Genomic DNA, 8,295 nt, shown 5'->3' with positions numbered 1-8,295 from the left:
TGAGGAAATCGTCATCGGACTCTGAGTGTTCCCCCAAGAGTTGTGGGTGACTCTGTCTTGTCCTTGGCTTGCGAACCTTAGGCTTGACTGGTTCAGGTTCCTCCTCTTCTGAGAGGTCACCGCAAGCAAGTAGCAAGTCCCTATGTAGAGTTCGGATGGGACCGTCCCCGTTGATGGACTGTACTTTGTAGACAGGTAGGTCTCCCACTTTTTCCAGAACCTTGTACATAGTGGACTCCCACTTGTCCGCAAGTTTGTGTTTACCTCGGAACCTCAGATTCTTGACCAAGACTTGGTCTCCTTCCTCGAGTGTTGACTCTCGGACTGCTTTATCAAAGCGACGCTTGTTTCTGTCAGCAACCTTTTGTGAATTTCTGATGGCAATCTGATAACTCTCCTTCAAGCGTGCTTTTAGTTGTTTCACGTACTGAGAATGGGACTTGGGGGAGCCATCTTTCACAGGTAAGCAGAAGGCGATATCAACAGGTAAACGGGGTTGACGTCCAAACATCAATTCGTATGGACTGTACCCTGTGACGTCGCTCTTGGTGCAGTTGTAGGCATGCGTGAGTGGTTTTACGAAATCTCGCCAATGACTCTTTTCTTTGTCTTTTAGGGTTCCCAGCATGCCTAAGAGGGTTCGATTAAACCTCTCTACGGGGTTTCCCCTTGGGTGATAGGGCGTAGTGCGCACCTTGGTGATGCCTGCTAGGGCGCAGAGTTCTTTGATGAGTTGGGACTCGAAGTCCCTGCCCTGATCACTCAGCAGCCGCTCAGGAAAGCCGTAGTGCACGAAGAACTGCTCCCAAAGAGTTTTGGCGACCGTTGTTGCCTTCTGGTCCTTGGTCGGAATGGCGACAGCATATTTGGTAAAATGGTCTGTGATGACCAATATGTCTTTTGTATTGTGACTGTCGGGCTCAAGAGATAAGTAGTCAATGCACACCAATTCCATGGGGCGAGTTGTATGGATGTTCACGAGAGGCGCTGATCTTTCTGGTTGCGTCTTCCTTCTGACACAACGTCCGCATGACTTAATCTTTTTCTCCACATCCGCAGCCATTCTCGGCCAATAGAACCTTGTTCTAACCAAGTCCAGGGTCCTATCCAGACCCATGTGTCCCATATCCTCATGTAAGGACTTGAGAATGGTAACACGAAGAGACGCGGGAGCAACGAACTGGTAAGTGACATCGTCTCCAGATTGACGTGCTCTGTACAACAGACCATTCCTCATCTCCAACCTTTTCCTTTCTTTGAGCATCAGCCTGAGCTCCGGAGAGTCGGGAACCAGGCTGGTCTCATCTCCATCCTCCAAGAATTGGATAACCTGTCCAATGATCGGGTCGGACCTTTGATGTTGCCGTAGTTCCTCTGAACTGTAGGTAGGTATGGTAGAAGAGCCTAACACATCATTTCCGTAGGTGTCCGGAACAGCATCAGGATGGATAGCGAGGGACTCGACCAAAGTGATGGAAGGTAAGTCAGAGTCTGCCTCGCTAAGAAGACGGTGTTGACAGACAACAGCGACTGCGTCTACAGGTAAGTCTTGTTGGTCGGAAGATGAGGAAAGATGATGTGACGTGAATCTTTTGATTCGCTCTTTCTCTTCAAGAGATGCAGGATCGTCAGCCAAACTGTCATGCGGCCGTCGTGAGAGGCCGTCGGCGTCCTGGTTGCTCTTCCCAGCACGGTACTTTATGTTGAAGTCAAAGGTCGAAAGAGCTGCTAGCCAGCGATAACTGGCAGCGTCAAGTTTGGCGGACTTCAAAACATAAGTTAATGGATTGTTGTCCGTTATGACAGTGAAAGCGTTCCCATAGAGGTAGTCATGGAATTTCTCTACGATCGACCACTTGAGAGCGAGGAATTCAAGCTTATGGGCGGGATATCGCTTTTCACTGGATGAAAGACCTCTGCTCGCATAAGCGATGACTCGCATTTCGCCTTCCTGTTCTTGGTACAGGGCCGCCCCTAGACCGGAAGTGCTAGCGTCGGTGTGTAGCACGTATGCTAGTTTTGGGTCTGCGAAACCAAGGACAGGTGCGGAGGTAAGTTTTTCAATGATGACGTCAAATGCCTTTTGACAATCAGGTGTCCACCGTTCGTTGAAGGGTTCTTTGGGGTTGAAGTACCCTCCGGGGCGAGGTGTTCTGGGGCCCTTTCGATAAGGTGGGTAGCCGCCGGTGAGATCATTCAAGGGTCTGACTATTTTTGAATAGTCGCAGACAAAGCGGCGGTAATACCCCGCGAAGCCTAAAAAAGACTTGAGCTCGCCGAGGGTTTGAGGTCTGGGCCAGGTGCGGAGAGCGCTAACCTTGTCTGGGTCAGTCTCTACCCCTCTGCTCGAAACGATGTGGCCTAGATACCGCACTGAGCTCTGGAAGAAATGGCACTTTTTGGGTGAGAGTTTCAGGCCATTCTCTCTCAGCTGCTGGAGGACGTGCTTGAGCCGGACTTCATGCTCCTCTAACGTGCTGGAAAACACGATGATGTCATCTAAAAATACCAGTACTTCCTTCAGATTGATGGAACCCATGACTCTTTCCATAAGTCGTTGGAAGGTACTGGGGGCATTTGTGATACCTTGGGGCATGCGATTGAATTCGTAAAACCCCAACGGGCAAACAAAAGCGGTCTTGGGCTTATCACGTTCCTCCATCTCTATTTGGTAATAGCCGGATTTTAGATCCATTACTGAAAACCATTTAGATCCGGCGAGAACTGAAAAGGCTTCCTCAAGATTGGGCAATGCATATGCGTCTCTGATTGTCAAGGAATTTAGCTTACGATAATCAATGCAAAGACGGACCTCTCCATTCTTTTTACGAACTACTACTATTGGGGAAGCGTAAGGGGACTCGGACTCACGAATCACTCCTGCGTCTAGCAATGTACGCAAATGCCTTCTCACCGCTTCGTAGTCGTTTGGGTGGATTGGTCGGGGTCTTTGTTTGAATGGTGTGTCGTCCTTCAGATTTATGTGGTGTTTCACTTTGGTTGCGTGCCCAAAATCATCCTCATCACAGGCAAAAACATCACGATACTCATACAAACTACTTGTTACTCTGTCCTTCCAGTCTTTTGGAAGGGGTGAATCGCCAAAGTCAATGGTGAACCCTGACTGGTCTGGTTTTTTGGCTGGTTTGGGGGTGCCAGCACAGCATTTCACAGGGTCAGCGGGTTTGTTTGAGTCAGGTAAGTTGTCATGGATCTCTTTGGGTGTGTGAAGCTCGGCAATGACACAGTTTGAAGGAAGTGTGACATCGTGCTCGTTCTCATTTCTCATCCATACAGACAGCTTGTGAGGATGGCAGCAGGGCAAGGTGACGAGGCAGCATTCTACAAACACCCCACCAGGTAAGGCGGAAGACTGAGGCTGCTCGACCATAACACAATCACTGGGGGTGTCAACCTTCACATACCCTTCTAAACAGACTCTCTCTTGAGCAAGTAAGACCTGCTGGACTTTACCATTTAGCTTAGCTAACCCTATTCTCCCTGTAGAGTTAACTGTGTTTCTGAGCTTGAGTACACGAATAATCTGCCTATAGCCATAAACAGAAGATAAGTCACTGGGGTTTCTATCAATACAATGTTCTTCATACAAAATGTCTAATGCATTTGTGCCAATGAGGACGGGTAAGTCACTGTTACTGCCGCGGTCTGGTACCACTAAGGCTAATGTAGAGATTTCAGGCTCAGCTTCAACAAATTCTCTGGGGAACTTAAGAGTGATGGGTACATAGCCTAAATAGGGGACATTCTGACCGTTAGCGCCCTCAACATCCAGGGCTTGGAAGGGCTGGATGGGGTGCTCTGACAGGTGAGTTCTGGAAAAGGAAGCGGTTACTGTGGTCACCTGGGACCCTGAGTCTAGGAGACACCTAGTGTTAACCCCTGACACACTGACATCTGCTACACATTTCTGCCCTACAAGACCTCGAGGGAGCTTAGCTTGGGGGTCTGCTCTGTGTGAGCGAATGAATGTTTTTGTCCTAATTTTTGGGTTGGGACTATCATTCTCAGTTACAGTTCCTGGTTGTCCCACAGCAGGAACTGCATTCAGTTTAAACTCTGTTCCCAGGCTTCTTGTTTTTGCTTTAGCTCTCTGCGCTTCTTTTCAACTAATTCAGGGTTTGCTTCATTGTTGCAGGAAGGCGCGATGTGGCCGTCCTCGCCACACCTGAAGCAGTACCATGGGCGGGGCTTCCTATTGATAAGTTTTGGTTCTGGAGAAAGCGATGGATCTCCTTCAGCAGGAGCTTTGGGCTTAGCCTTTTGTTTCCTACCTGGCTTAGCAGACGCTTGGTTTGATCTTAAGGAAGCTTCCAAGGAAGCTACTTGGGCTTGTAGCTTCGCCATTTGTTTTTCAAGCTTCTGTGGGTCAGAGGGGGTAACTGTTGCTTCATCATCAGTAGTGGCATAGTCCTCCACTGAGAGCGTGTGTGACTGTACTTTCATTCTGTTAGCCCCAAGGTGCTGCTTCATCCTGCTGGACTTGGCAGCTTGTCTGTCCTCCTCAGAGCGCACTGAAAGGAGTAACTCTGGAAAAGGAGGAGGGTTATTCTTCTTATGTTCGAGCTGAAGACTGGTAAGTAGACCATTACTCCAGCAGCCTCTACAGAACTGCTTAAGAAGCTGGCGGTCGGAATCACTAGCAGCTAACCCACCTCTTTTGATGACCTTACTCAAGATTGTCTGCAAGCGCTGCAAATAGCCAGAAGGCTTTTCTCCAGGATCTTGGTTTGTGTGTAAGAACTTCGCGAAAAGCTCATCACCATCATCAATGATACCATAAGCAGAGTCAAGAAGGGCAAGATACTCATGAGGAGATGCATTGGGCCCAAGGTGTTTCACAATGGCGGCTGCAGGCAGAAAGAGACTCTCAACCATTTTCCTGGTTGTGTGGGTAGCAGACATGGTGGGGTCTGCAAGGAAAAACTCAACGTTGCTGCGCCACGTGTCAAAATCTGACTCTGCACTGGGACAAGGGATTCTCCCTGAAAAGGGTCTGAGTCTGGTGTTGCCTTGATAGTGGTGGGGAAGATCACTGCTCTTGATGACATGCTCGACCACCACTTTTTGGATTTCTGGAGTGGAGAGATGCTCAGAAGGTAAGTGCTGGATTGGGACCTTGGGTGGGGATAAGGCCGCTGCATCTACCTCAACTGGGGATGCTTGAAGCTCAGGGGTAGTCCTACCAGGGGAGTGTGCAGGGCTGGCGTAGTGAGATCCCTGATTACTTCCTGATGCGGCAGGTTGAGTGGTCTGGGTTTTGGTGGATGCTTGGATCCTGGCCAGCTCATCTTCTAAAAGCTTTGCGAAATCTGCCCCACTTAGCTGAGCGACACCCTTCAGTTCACTTAGGTAGGTCTGAGTTAAGGTGGAACTTCTGTCTGCTGTGTACAGCTCTGACAAGAGCTCAATGTGGTGGACAGTGTCTGGGCTACTGGAGGGTCTATCAACAGGTAAGGTATCTTTAAGATGCTCAATAGCTTCACCAGAACTATACTCCACAATGGCTGAGTTCTGGAACTTAGCTTCTCTGCTGGTAACTTTAATAATCCTCTCAATCTTACCAAACTGTCCCAGGTACTCAAACACTTCATTGTCTACATCACAACCAGTTACACCACTAATTAGCAGTGCATTAGGTACTTTAACATTTTCCCTTGTAACAGTATCCATAGTTGGTTTTGGACCAAAATGTAAATTTATGCAAATCAAATAGCATCAATGCTTACAGAAACGTACAATAAATGTTACACTGTTAAACTTCACGCTCAAAAGAGTTAAACCAACTCCTGGCTGGCTCGCCAAGTTTTATGTAGCGCCTGTAGTCTTAACTGGCTAGTAACAACAATAACACTACATTCAGCTAGGTTCGATAGAGTTGGTAGTAGTGAAACAATTTATTGTCACAGTAGTAAACATTGCAAAAATGAAACAAAACACTAAAAATAGAGCTCTCTGTATTTAAAGAAAATAATAAAAAAATAAAAAGTTCAAAGAAAATTGTCCATCCTTCTATTGAAGGTCAGAGTTCAATGTTCAATTGTGTTTATGTTCTGTGTAATGTTCAGTCCAAATGTTCTTACTACCCGGGTAGATTTGTGTATGTGTTCTTATCTGTGTGAAGTGAAACGATATCTCGGCTCCTCGGATTGGGTCTACAGCTGGCCAGGCTGGACCCGCTCCGTCTAAATCTCTCGCTGGATTGGCTCGCCACCGAAACCTCCTGTCTCGGAATTCTGGATCTGGGGTCCTAATCCGTCGAAGCACAAAAAACCAGTCTACACAAAGAGTGTAGAACAAATAATCATTACTTCCTATTCAACTGACATCCTTCTACTTTCACTTTCACTCTACTTCTTCACACTTATACCCAAATAAAGGATACACAGTATTTAAATGCTTTAATTGAGACTGCATATATTTTTACAGTGCTGTCTAAGCATGTTTACCATGACTATTGTTTATCATGAACTTAAATATTAACATAAATTACCTTATTTATTTTAATAAAGCTATATTCATATTTATAAACCGCTCAATAAATCAGAATTTACATTTTTAACACAGTATTTATCTTTTAACCATAGCATTTTATCTCTTTTTAACCATAAAGTTACAGTATAAACTCTAAACAGTATGAATTATTTTGAGTAGAATACATATTAAACCAATTGTAGTGCAAAAACACTCAACACATTAATTCCAATGACCAGAAAAATAATTAACATGACCTGGTATCATTTAACCACACTTCTGTACCATAGCTGCATGTATTTCTCGTCATGACTCTCAGTAAAGCTCATTAGCTTGACCAGCTAGTACCACATTAGCTTAGATAGCTTCACCATTAGCATTTACATCACATTCAACAGGTAACACCTGGAATTAGCATAGCGGCGGTTAGCCGCGATTAGCTTAGAGCGCTTAGCGTTAGCTTCGCGCTAGTCACTAGCAATCTTTTTACAGCTCGCTTTCAATGCACACATTAATACAGCAGGTCTACCGGAGCAGGTCTAAAACATCAACAAAACATATCATGGACTTAGCATGGACTCCGACTGGTTTTTATGAACTCACTTCAGTCATAGGAATTCTCTCTATCAATGCTAATACCCACACTAGCCTGAGGCTTGCTAAGCAACATAGCATTTTCTTACCGGAGTTCTCTGGGACACTTAACACGGTGAACTCGGTCTCCCTCTCCTTCACACAAACTCGTAACGACACTTCCTAATGAACAGAAGACTTATGAAGGTTTTGCTCGAGAGTTACTGATGTTTTATCGTGGTTTTGTTCACTTTACATACCCCGGTCCTTCTGCTCGGTACATGTGCGACCGCTCTGCTCGGTGTCTCAGCTTGGTCTAAAATGACCGACGGGTAAGACTGTGCAGGTCACAGGTCACGTCGAGATCACGTTCAACGCGTCCATGGTTACTCGTAGGGTGAGGGTGCCACCATGTGGGCAAACGGGGGTACTGTATTTAAACTACAAATACTGGTTTAGTAACCATGTGGGTTACAACTGCATGATAGCATTCTCTTGTTTTACACTGTTGGTAAAGTCCATGGTAAAGTGGTGTCAATCCCACAAGGTCCATTGACTTCTACATTCACTACTAATCTTTGGCAGCGCAGAATTTGGAGACATTTGTGTAAGTTGTTGGTGCTAAAGTGCAAACCCACCATTGTTTTGTTGAGTGGTGCCATTCTGAAGCCTCGAGTTTGGCCTTACTGTCGTTGCATCTTGGTTTTTGGAGCGAGAAGTGACCATGTTTGGATGGTGGAGTTGGGAAAGATTAGATATGATTGAGAACACGCAGTTATCAATCATAAAGTAGCCACACCAAAATGCATACCCTTCTTTGTAGTCTTCTTTGCTCTAAATGGAACCACGAACATCATGCTGTATCGAAGAAGACTTGAACCAGTGATTGAGACAACAAATTAATGAAGAAACTGTTTATAGATGTAACAAAGTAAGTGTGAAGTAGGGTCATTTTTTCATAAGCTTCCATATATTCAGACATCTCTCTGAAACCAGTGGAATGCTGGCCATTTGAAAGAATGCAGATCTAAAGGCGCTAACACATGGGCTTCACTGTTCAGACCTCAAAGCTTCGTCCATATTTTATACGTCAGTGGCGCTAACTAGCATCATCCTAGCGCTAGAAAAGGCATAAAAGAATGTATGTAAAGGGGAGGTCGAGCAGCAAACAGCCCGCATGCTAACAAAGCAGGACATTTGTTTATGGTCAAATAAATAAAAAATATCTCG

At 45.8% G+C, this 8,295-nt stretch overlaps 1 long non-coding RNA gene across 1 annotated transcript; it reads right to left on the bottom strand.

Annotated features, from left to right (window-relative positions):
- Nucleotides 1-5,306: 5,306 nt before the first annotated feature.
- LOC311253328 lies at nucleotides 5,307-7,528 on the bottom strand. Its single transcript, XR_014621667.1, has 3 exons — nucleotides 7,326-7,528; nucleotides 7,176-7,248; nucleotides 5,307-6,296 (listed from the first exon to the last, which is right to left on the bottom strand). It is a non-coding gene; the product is annotated as an uncharacterized lncRNA (long non-coding RNA).
- Between the last annotated feature and the right edge of the window lie 767 nt (nucleotides 7,529-8,295).

Source organism: Pagrus pagrus, assembly GCF_965226575.1.
Source record: "Pagrus pagrus genome assembly, chromosome: 24".
In the NCBI taxonomy this organism is placed as follows: Eukaryota; Metazoa; Chordata; class Actinopteri; order Spariformes; family Sparidae; genus Pagrus; species Pagrus pagrus.
This window is presented reverse-complemented; position numbering and strand designations above follow the sequence as displayed.